Consider the following 12,491-nt stretch of genomic DNA (forward strand, 5'->3'; position numbering starts at 1 on the left):
CATACCACCCCTCAAATAGCACTCCCCACACCACATACCACCCCTCAAATAGCACTCCCCACACCACATCAGAATATGATGACCTTTTTCTTGTGCTTGCATTTTGTACTGTTTCTATAATCCTTCCATTATTAGAAGATCTAAATGCACTTCATCAATAAACCTAAGTTCTGTGCCTCTACAGACTTAGCCTTTTAAAGTTTGCTCTGAGATTTGTTTTCTTATTTTTTGACCAGGATCCCTTCATGGTAAAAACAGTTAAGAGGCAACAAAAAGTTGCTATATTCAATTTTATTTTCAGAAACTGAAAACTTACATTTTACAAGGATTCCTCAGGTAATATAAATGAGTGAAGCAAGAATGTTGAGACAGTGGCAAATGGATAGAATATGCCCCCTCTGATGCTACTTAACCCCAGCAAATTCCTGCCATCTTGGAATATGGAGCCCATGTTACCAAATCTTCTAATATACTAATTTTATACAAAATCTCTTTATATAAAATATTTTGATGCTAAGATTGGCAACATATTTTTAAACATTAAAATATAAATAGGTCAAATAAAATATGCGCATTGTCTCAACAACCACACTAGTTGGCAATCTCCGACTTAGGAAGAGAATATAATTATGATTTAAAAATAAACTGTAAGTACAAGGAAGTTCAGTATCTATAAGGCCAAGTCTTCTAGAAGGCAGCATTAAAGGCAAATTTTGGAGAGCTGAGAATGAAGTGAGAAGAGACGGTTTAAGTAGTACCTATGAGGACACCAAGGGACCAGGGGGGACAGATTTAGTAGAAATGTCAGTTAGCCAAATAGCTTCCAAGCCGACATTTTAGTATTTTCTTTTTAAATGGAATTCCTGTTGTAAAAGTCATTCTTATCTTTTATAAATATTCACCCATTCTTACATAGCTATGCTTTGATACTTTTACTCCCAATTTATTTCATTTTTAAATTAACATATAGAATTTTGTATATTTGTTGTACATAACGTGTTATTTTAAAATATGTATAGTTTGTGCAATGGCTAAATCAAGCTAATTAACATATCTATTATATACATGTTTTGTGGTAACAGCATTTAAATTCTGTTTTCAAAAATACATAGCCATTAACTACAGTTACCATGTTTACAATATATTTCTTGAACTTACTAGGTTTAAGAAACTTAAATTTTGTATCCTTTGACCAACATCTCTCAAGCCTCAGCCCCCTCATCTCTGCCCCGGTAACCACTCTTACACTGTCTGCTTCAATGATTTCAACTATTTTATATTCCACATACAAGTGAGATCATGCAGTATTTGAATATCTATGCTTGGCTTGTTTTACTTAACATAATATCTTCCAGGTTTATCCATGATTTTCAAACTATGAAATTTTACAATTGGATGACATTGATTTGTTTTCAGGTATCTTATAAAACAAATTTTAAAATGTTGTTGCCAGAAAATAACTATGTCGTGGAGTTAGAGTATAAAAGCAAAAAACAAAAAAATAAATTAATTAAAAAAAATTAAACAGTACTCTCTGTGGAAATAATGAGAGAAAAAAGAAGGGTGTCCATGCCTTTCAATCTGCTTACTGGGGTCATGTATACTATTGGACCAGATTCATTTTGAAGAGCACGATCTCAAAGTCCTACAACTGAGGAAGATAAAATTGGTCTTGTGGGGAAGATATGGGACATCGAGGGGGGACTTTACATTTGCCAATCTTCATCAAGATTATGTTTGCTGAATAAATATTAATGACAGAAATTTGTTAGAATAGATGATTTGAAGGATTTTACTCTTTACAATGTACTATTTGCAAATTTGAAGTCATATTTATAATTTCAAGATGCAAACTATTGAAAAGATGAATGTTTTTCTCTAGCTCTACAAACTTTTTGAAATGACAAAAATGTCACATGAAAGTAGCATGATGTCTTATATGTTAGTATCAATTAATGTTTTTCTACATCACTGACATGCCTTTTTTTCATGAAGAAATCACATTTATAAGTATAATGTTTAATAGGTAGTTCTTTAAAATGAACTCTACATCGTATTTCTTCAATTGCCTTTCAAAAAAATATAGCTGGTGACTGGCTGGGTGAGGTGGCTCATGCCTGTAATCACAGCATTCTGGGAGGCTGAGGAAGGCAGATGAGGAGGTCAAGAGATCGAGACCATCCTGGCCAACATGGTGAAACCCCGTCTCTACTACATATACAAAAATTAGCTGGACATGGTGGCGTGTGCATGTAGTCCCAGCTACACGGGAGACCGAGGCAGAAGAATCACTTGAACCCAGGAAGTGGAAGTTGCAGAGGGCTGAGATCATGCCATTGCACTCCAGTCTGGTGACAGAGCGAGACTCCATCTTGAAATACATATTTATACATATATATATTTTTATATATGTATATATGTATATATATTTATATATTTATAAAAATACACACACACGCGCGCGCGCACGCGCGCACACACACACACACACACACACACACACACACACACACTTGGCGACAAAGCCTACCAAAGATTGTTAATAGACTACAGGGGAAAAAATGCCTATACATTTGCTTATGGTTCCAATTTTAAGGTTAATTCAAAGGGTAATTCAATTTCAAGTGTTCTCTTTACAGGATTTGAGCTCATTTTTCATGCCAAATGTAAGTTTCTCTAATCGTATTTTTGTGGCCATATGTGCTTTTATTTTTTCTGAAAAATTACAAGTAGCAATATAATTCTACAAAAATTTAATTAGATTATATCTTTGAATGAAAAATAAAAGGAAATAATTGTATTAGCTGTGGGAATAAGGAAAACCTTTTTTTTTTTTCTAAAATGGTATCATATAAAGGTTGTAAATAATCCCTAAATATAATTTAAGACTCTTTTTTAGACAAAATTTTAGGCTACTTGAAAATTAAATGAAAAGCATTAGTGTAAAAGTAATAGATTTTACCATGTTTTTATTCATGGATTTTGTGACAATTTCAGTAAAAATGTATCCCTAACTTCAAGGGTGTGGTATTTACTGATTGACAGTGGAGGATGAGCAGACTCAGGAAGTGTCCCAAGGCGAGGTTTGCTCTCCGCCATAGTTGCACATTTAAGGCAAATGTCTTAGCACAGATCATTCCTGTTTATTTCTACTACTAGATTATGCAAGTATGTACAAACAGCCATATAAATGTAAAATGTAATGCAAAATGGATCAGTGATACATTTTTTAATGATCTGCTCAAATTTCATGATCTGCTCAAATGGTAGACCTGTTCACACATAAGATAGGGTTGAGGCTAACATGAGAGAAATAGCCAAGAAAAAAAGAAGATAAAGTATATGGGCAACCATGGGAGGTCTGAAAAGATTAAAAAGGCTCTGATGAAGAGGCCTATGTCAGATGCAAAAAAGCAGAAGAAAGCAGCATATAAAATGTTTTTAGAAAATAGAGGATTCTGGCCTGGCGTCATGGCTCACACCTGTAATCCCAGCACTTTGGGAGGTTGAGGCAGGAGGATCTCTGGAGCCAAGAGATTGAGACTAGCCTGAATAACTTAATGAGACCCCCTATTTACAAAAAGAGAAAAAATAGCCCAGCACAGTTGCACATGCATGCCTGCAGTCCCCAGCTACTCCGGAGGATGAGGTGAGAGGATTGCTAGAACCCAGGAGGCTGTGACTGTAGTAAGCCTTGATCTCTTCACTACATTCCAGACTGGGAAACACAGCAAGAAGATATTGCCTCAAAAAAAAAAATAGATTTCAGCATTCAATTACATTCATTTTATTTATGAATATGCCTACCAGAAGTATTTACATATACATGTGCACACACACACAGACACGTATTACATAAATATAGATGTACTAACATATCACTATTATTCTCATTACAGGAGATATGAGACATTACTGTTTTGTGCATTTTTGAATATTTTAATCTTCACATGACAGACTGTCTGTTATAATGTATACTGCCCTATTATTCAGTGTTCAGGGGACATCTGCTATGCTCTGTATTCTTTAACACGTCAACGAGTCTAAGTATTACATATTTGGTCGTTTTTTTGTTTCTTTTTCTGAAGGGCATTCTATGTATGGTATGATGATCAGTTGAGGCAGCTTCCTGAAGGTATCACTTGTTTAGCTCATGTCTGTGTCCATAAATGATTTTATACATTATACTACTGAGAATACATAAAATACATAAATAAATGCAAATGTAATCATTAAAATCACAAACAAGAAATTTAAGTATTTCAAGAAGACATCAATAATAAGAGAAATTAGAATGTGATTGTAAAAAGAGAGTACTGTAGTTTTTTTAAGCCAAACCAAGAATGACAAACAATAATACAAAAAGTGAACATTTGTCCTCACTAATTTTATTTGGAACATTTCCTCATAGAGTCATTATATTCACCATTTCATATAAACAGTGAAGCAGTTGGTTATCTCAATTTTTGCAGTAGTTATATCCTATAAAGTCCCTATGAACAATGAATTAATGAATACCGAAGCATTACTCCTAGGCAACATACAGGATGTGCCTCCTGCAAGCCCCTGGTTACAACTAATTCTTCAGTTTCATGAAATATAGTCTTCAACTGTATGAGTATCTCTCACTTTATTGAGACACTCTATTGTTGATGAACATTTATTTCTAATTTTGGGCTATTAAGAACACAGCCTTAGAAATTCAAGAGGATATTTGGATTGATATAAACAAAAGAAGAGGAAAGACAAATTAGACAAACAATAAAACATTAACTATAGTGTTAGTTGTTGCTGTCTTTTAACTTTTTAGGAACTAAAATTCCAAACATATATAATGGAGCATACCCATCAGCCAGCTTCAATAATTATTAGCAATGAAAAAATTGGTTTCATCCATACTCACCACTCCATAGCTAAGATGATTTTAGAGCAAATCTTAGACCTCATATAATTTCATGTGCAAACATTTTAATATTTATATTTAAACGATAAAGATTAATATAAAATACACAATTAGTGAAATATAACACAGATACAAAAATAAATAGATCATAATTATTTACCTCTGTGGATTTTCAAAAGTAAACACCTAAATGTTACCACAAACATCAAGCATGAAACTGTTTTCAGATCTTCAGAAAACCACTTCTCCCAGTCACGAAATCCTTTCACAAAGGGTAACTTGATGATTAATATGGTTAATAGTCTTGCTGGTTTTGAGCACTAGTATAAATGGAGTATTACAGAATGCATTATTTTCATATAGGTTTGTCTTTTTCAACATTATGTTTGTGATTCATCTACATTATTAACTTAGTGGTATAGTATTCAACTGTATGAATATATTATGTTTGTTAGGTAAGCTTCATTCAGGCAATAAGTTAAATGTTAACAAATCAAAAAAGATAAAATAATATGTCTCTAAACAGAAAAAAAAACATAAAGCAAGGTTGTCATGACACATAAACCGGAGAATTTTCTTCATCCTACTAATATGCAACCTTAATGAAGCTTATCTAACGAATATAAATTCTCCACAAGGTATATCATTGTCTTCTTGTGCTTAGAAACACTAGATAGCATATCAGGACTATAATTAGGGGCTATTTTAAATAGGAAAATCACTGACAAAAAGCACAAAAATGTTAAATGCATGACACTAAACTGACTGAAAAAATACTTGTTTGCAATATAAAAGATAAAATAAGGGGGCAGAGTATAACCACGTTTGACCCCAGGTAGAAAGGTGAGCATTGGGTGCCAAACTGTTCATCACTCTAAGAAGGCCTGTGAACGACTGCAAGCACTGACTTTGCAGTTACAAATAAATTTTAGCAAGTACAATAATTTGCAAAAAAGAAATCTGTGCATAAAGAGGATTGGTTATGTTTAACAGTTTTCAAAATCCACAGAGGTAAATAATAGAAACGCTGTTCACTTGGAATCAAATAGTTTGAAGGATGTGTGGTAGAAAGCCCTGCACAAATCATAATATTGCGTTTTACGTATATATTTGGCGATTAGAAAATTTCACTGGAATCAATATTATTATATTTGTAGGTAACAATGATTTTCTGTTTTATATTTCTTAGAGTCGTATGTCTCATTATCAAAATAGAAACAAGTAGTAAAAAATAAAATACTAAAAAATAATTTGTGAATATCTAACATAGTTTCTCCTCAGATAAACTTCATCATCAGATAATGTTTTAGATTCATTCTTGCAAGTAATCCCTACTTTGGAAATATGCTTTAGCAATAGTAACATATTTGAAAACAAAGGTTCTCCATACATGAAATCCAGAGTTGAATTTGTAAATAGGCAGTAATTAGTGGAACGTTATTGAGAAATTTTACATTTTCCTGCATTTTGAATTCATAATCTCTCTGAATCTATGATTATTCATTGAGAGCATGTCATGTGCCAAATCATTGTTTCTGTGACCATTATATTGGTCTTTCTTGAACTAGTAAATATAACATTTGTTTTATTCATCTGTTTTTCCAAATAAACTATTCCTTTCAAATCCATCTTAAAATTTTCCAAAATAGATAAAAAACAAAAATAGTACATGTTCTTGAATTCACATTCAGTGCAAGTTGACCTGTAATGCTTTAACATTAAAGAAAACATGAGAAGAAAAGGAATAGCTTTTTTGTCTAATTAACATTAATTTATGAAGGTCTAATTTATATTTTTAAAATGCAGAGATCTTATTCAGTATGAGTTCTGACAATTTCAGGAACCCATGTAACGAGCACCTAAGCAAAATGTAGAATATTTTTATCACACTGTAACACTTCTTAATGTCCCTGTACAGACTATCTTGTCAGATGTAGCTGCTTTGGACTTTAATCAAAATAGCTTAGTTTTGCCTGTTCTTGGACTTCAGTAGTGTGTGTATCCTTTTGTGTCTGGCTTCTTTTGCTCAACTTAATGCTTTTGTTTGTTTGTTCTTAGATCCATCTATTGTATTCTGTTTCAGTAATGTTTCTCAGATTCCTTTTAACATAATACAGTTTTCGTACCTGTGTTAAAAATCTAGATTCCACTTTTTTCATAAAACTAATGATTAAGGCTTACCTCCTCCAAATAAGTAATATAAGACAAATTCATGCAGATAAATGTATTTAAAATAAGAATTATTACTGTGTTAGAGAATGACAAATAGCTCTATCTTTACTAAAAACTGAAAAGCAATTAAGCTTAAGTTGAATGTACATGTGAGCTTATTAAATCAGAAGTTGTTGAGTATTTGAATACTTAAATGTTTTAAAACAGCTAAAATAATTAACTCCCATTTATCTGCTTAAAGTTATATATATATATATATATATGTGGTTCTTTCCCTTCCTTTCACTTCTATGAATATTGTATTTTCCATTTATGTTTGGTTTTAAAAATCCACATACTAGTGGGTTATCACCATTAAAATTTGTGTTGTCAAAGGGTCAACTGTAACGTTTAATAAAATATTTCATCAAAAATAAATGCATCATGGTGAAAACAGTCAGGTGTATTTTACTTTGAGAATAATACCTTGGCAATCATGATTGGATGAAAGTAGAAACTGCTGGATATAATTAGAAAGTTCACTGTCATAATAGTTCCCACCGTTCAATGACTGCTATCCACTCATTGCATGTACCCAGCTCATAGGTTTCATGTCACAGTCTCTGTATCCTTGAATCTTCAATAACTATCCCGAATGTACTGTAGTTTATTGTTATTGGGGAAACTAAGCCTATTAGAAATTAATTAATTTTCCATTATTAATACAAGTAGGAAATAATCATCCTAAAACTAAAACCTATGTTGTGTGATTCAAAAGCTTATTCCCTTTTCTCATAACACTAAACCTAGCACATGATTATTTTACTGAACTGAATCAAGTGTAACCTTTTAGAAATTTATTCATATTAATGGTCTTTACACTCTTACACTCTTGACAGTTTCAAATTTTAAGACTTGGGAAATAAATATGAATTTTCAAAATTGCATGGAATTTCTCTATGTACTCAAGCCCTATTAGTCTCTTGCCTAATGCATCTATACAATATGGTAATCAAGAGCTCAATTTTGGATTGAGGATGTTTTGGTTTCTGACTTAGATTGGCTACTTATTAGCAGTGAGATCTTAGGCAAATTCATTAATGCTTCCCTATTTTTACACATTCTCATCTGTAAAATGAAACAATGAACATACAAAGTTTGCATCTGTGGGTAGCTATATGTAAGTATTAATTAAGTTACTTCATGGAAAACACAGATTTTGCTTGGCACACAATGCACTTAATAAATTCTAACTCAATGGTAATTATCAGAATTCACTTATTATCATAAAATGCCTTTATTTCATTCAAAATCATGAGGTATGATGTCAGAAATATGATACACATATCTATGATCTATTCTTATTATAAACAAATTTGGATAAGAACAAATTTAAAATTGGTCTAGTATGAAATTTATTTCTTATAAGTATGCCTAATGATGGAATGAGTAAGAGAAATGTTAAAATTATTATAAATCTAAAGTTTGCAGACATTTAAGCTGTTAAGCAGGACATAATTGTCTATATAATTGTTATGTCAATATTTACCAAGAATGTTGATTCTTCCAGAAACTCAATGTTATTGAAACTGCTAATATTCACCTTTCTAAATTGTGAATGGCATTTTAAATGTAAATTTATAAAGCATCCTTTAATATTTCATGTAATTAATACTGAAAGAAACAGAACTTGATCAAACACAAATTGATTAAGCTGACCGTGAAGTACTTGGGACCCTTTGCATTGATCCTTATAAAGCTGTGCATGTAAAAAAATATTTCAGTGAAAAGAAAAGGAACACTTGTTCAAAGGGAAATCATATTAATATTGCTTAATCAGTGACTTTAGTATTTCTGGGACATGAAAAGTAGGGTAACAAAATCTCAAGTGGCATAACAGTCATATAATGAATAAATACATAATTTCTCCCTAAGGTTTATAAACAGACCATAATTCAGATAGTTCACATTTATTAAGATTTAAAAAGTGTTTGTTATTCTTTTCATCACTTATTTTAATCTATGTAATTTATTACAGTAATCTGAAAGTGTTCTACTTGTTTCTTTTAAAAATTGACTGTATATGAGCTGCTTCATAAATTTAACTCAAACTCTTGCGTTTTATCTCAGAAACATCAATATACAAACATATATGTTATAGAGTATTTTTTCTGTATGTTGATGGTGCCATTCCTAATTTAATGATAAACCTACTTATAGTACCTCTGCAATGTGCCATGCACTGTTCTACCCAATGAAAAACCAAGTGCCAGGTTTAATGCAGATTCACCGGTAAGGGGGCAGATAACAAAGAGCAACCACATAGGCAGCATTGATGTAGATAGGTGGTATAAAGATAACCAACTTCAGATAGTATGTTACAAGGGTCACAAAATAGGCAGGTCATGTATTATACACTGAAAATTTGTGGGGCTTCTTCCTATTTTAAAATTTATTACATGTCTTAATTTAACCTTGTGAAGTAAAAATTCTAATATTACCATTCTCATTTCCAGGTGAGAAATTTGAAATACAATACAAATTAAACAAAATGTTTTTGAGAAAGACAAATGAAACTAACAAATGGTAACCCGGCACGAGCGCCATTGTATATTTGTATTGTCTGCAGATTTGGCTACTATGGAAAATCTTTGAAGAATCTTTCTCAACATGATTTCTGAGCACACATGCACGAATTTCTTTTGAGTATATTCGAAAGAGTAGAATTGCCAAGTCATAGGATGTCTGCTAGTTCAGTTTTTGTTAACACTACAAAATATCTAATGTAATTGTGTCAATTTACTTACCTACCAACAGTGTATGAAAGTTGTGATCACTTCATATCTCCACCAAAACATAGGAGAGTATTTTCTTTCAATTAAAAGTTTACTTGAACTTAAATAAATATAATTAAAAATCCATTTCGGTAGGTAATATAATCCATAGATTTACTTTTTTTAAATTCATTTTCTTTGCTGATGTATAAAATTTATTTCTTTCAAAAAATATTGACCTGTTACCTCAGCACTTTGGGAGGCCAAGACCGGCAATCATGAGGTCAAGGGATGGGGACCATCCTGGCCAACATGGTGAAACCTGTCTCTACTAAAAATACAAAAATTAGCTGGGTGTGGTGGCGTGCGCCTGTAGTCCCAGCTACTCAGGTGGCCGAGGCAGGAGAATCACTTGAACCTGCAGTGAGCCAAGATTGTGCCATTGCACTGTACTCAAACCTGGTGACAGAGCGAGACTTTGTCTCAAAAAAAAAAAAAAAAAGTTGACTTTGAACTCATTTTTAACTGTAATAAACTGTATTATTTTTTTTCTGTAAATACTGTTGGGTAGTTCTACGTAAAATAATGCCATTTATAAATATTTAGTTTAATGCCATTTTCCAAATACAAAGAACATCTCTAGTTTGTTTTCATTGTATTTATCGATTTTAAGCTCAATTGTTTCATGATTAGAAAATGTATTCTGTATAATTTCAGCTTGGTGGGACTAGCTGAAATTATACAGAATACGTTTTCTAATCATCAGACAACTGAATTTAAAATCAATAAATACAATGAAAGCCCAGCATTTGGTAAGTTCTTTTGTATGTACCATCCATGTGTCTGAAAAGAATAAATTTCATAGTTGTTGGACACATCATTTTATAACACATCAGGTCACTAATCTCAATGATCAAATCTTACATTTCTTTGCTCTTTTCTTTCTCTACCTATTTTGAGAGTTACTGAGAGGACTTTTGCATTAGTTTTTTTTATCGCTGTCATAAAAATTATCATAAATTTCGTGTCTTAAAATAATCCAATTTGCTCTCATACAGTTTGGTGAGTCAGAAGTCAGAGACAGCTCTTAACAAGATAAAATCAAGGTGTCTCTAGGGCTGCATTTCTGTAGACCCTGAAAATGAATTCACTTCTAAGCTTATTCAGATTATTGGCTGTATTTATTTATTTTTATGTTGCAGGGCTGAGGAATCTGATTCCTTGGTAGCTATCAAATGGGTAGCTTTTCAGCAATTAGAGTATACTTGCATTTTCAGCCTATTTTATAGCCTCATTCACATCAAAACCAGCAACAGTGGCTAAATCCTTCTCAGTGTTGGATTGTCTTTGATATCCCCCTTATGCCTCATCTTTCTCCAGTTCCTCTTCCTTTGCCACTCTCTGACTCCAAACAGAGAAAATTCTTTCCTTTCAAAGGTTCACATTGAGATTGGGCCCAGTGGAGTAATCCAGGATAACCTCCCTGTTAACTTTCATAACCTTAATCTCATATACAAAGTTCTTTTTGCCAGGTAAGTGTGTAGAAATCTTTGGAAGGCTTTAATTTAAATTATAGACCTTCCAAGCCTCAATTTTCTCATCTCTAAAATAGGGATATTCCTTTCTTGTAAAAATACTGTGATGACTAAATAAGGTAATGTGCTTAAAAAAAAAAAAAAAAAAAGAGCCTACCCCAGTGTTCATAGTATAGAAATAGCTCCAAAAACAATACATTTTAATTTATTTCATTATACTGTAAGTAACACATGCTATTAGAGGTTTTTATATTTCCTTCGTGTCTGCCTCAGGATGATAAAAATTAATATTGACTGACAATTTTTTTTCTCTGTGAAAAGATCATTAAAAACCAAGACACATATAATCTCTATATTAGCTTGAGATAAACAGTTCACGTGCCCAGGAAAACATTATGGCTGCCTTGACTTGTTCTTGTTTGCTTACATCAAAAGAAACTTCGTGGGGTAAGATGCACCTCAAAAACCTGACATCACTGTCAAGAAGGATTTGTTTCCAAAAATTGTGTAAGAATGATCAGCAATTGTATAATTTGTTCTTGAAACCAAATTATTTACTTTATGATACAACTGTTTAAAGTTAATTGAGCCTTCACTTAAAGAGATAAAAATACTTAAATGTCTTATGTCTTGCTCATGAGAAAGTTATGTGAAACCTTGTTATAACCCTTGTTCGACATTTAGAGGAATCAGTAATATTAATAATGTCTTGGTCAATTCTTGGCAAAATAATAAAAGAACATGTTTACAAAGAACATAAGAGGATAGCATTTAATGCATTTATAAAAGTGCTGTTTGTGATTATGATAAAATACCGTAACTATTAAACAGATTTATTTGTAAAATAAGGTACATGAATATAGTTATAATTTAGAATACTAGAGTGTCTATTTATAAGTATTGAAGGGATGATTTAACTACAGTCTTGAGATTTATGTCCAACTTCGTGGCCAATTTTATAACCAATAATTTATGCTATTGCTCCAGTTTTTCAGCTTTCTTATAGTGAATACAAAGGGTGAATAATCAGGACTTTAATTTTGGAAGCTTCTTTTATAAATCTGTGATAATAACTTTATTATACCTGTCTTTTGTATCTTAATGAAGTGTGAAATACTTTGACATTAA

The 12,491-nt window shown here is 32.0% G+C and overlaps 1 protein-coding gene across 10 annotated transcripts in view; it reads right to left on the reverse strand.

Annotated features, from left to right (window-relative positions):
- Positions 1 to 12,491, reverse strand: part of PCDH15 (protocadherin related 15) — an 819,037-nt gene that overhangs the window by 508,455 nt on the left and 298,091 nt on the right. The window lies entirely within an intron of this gene.

The sequence above is a fragment of the Sapajus apella genome, unplaced genomic scaffold, assembly GCF_009761245.1.
Source record: "Sapajus apella isolate SASKATOON/1434 unplaced genomic scaffold, GSC_monkey_1.0 scaffold58, whole genome shotgun sequence".
NCBI classification, from domain to species: domain Eukaryota; kingdom Metazoa; phylum Chordata; class Mammalia; order Primates; family Cebidae; genus Sapajus; species Sapajus apella.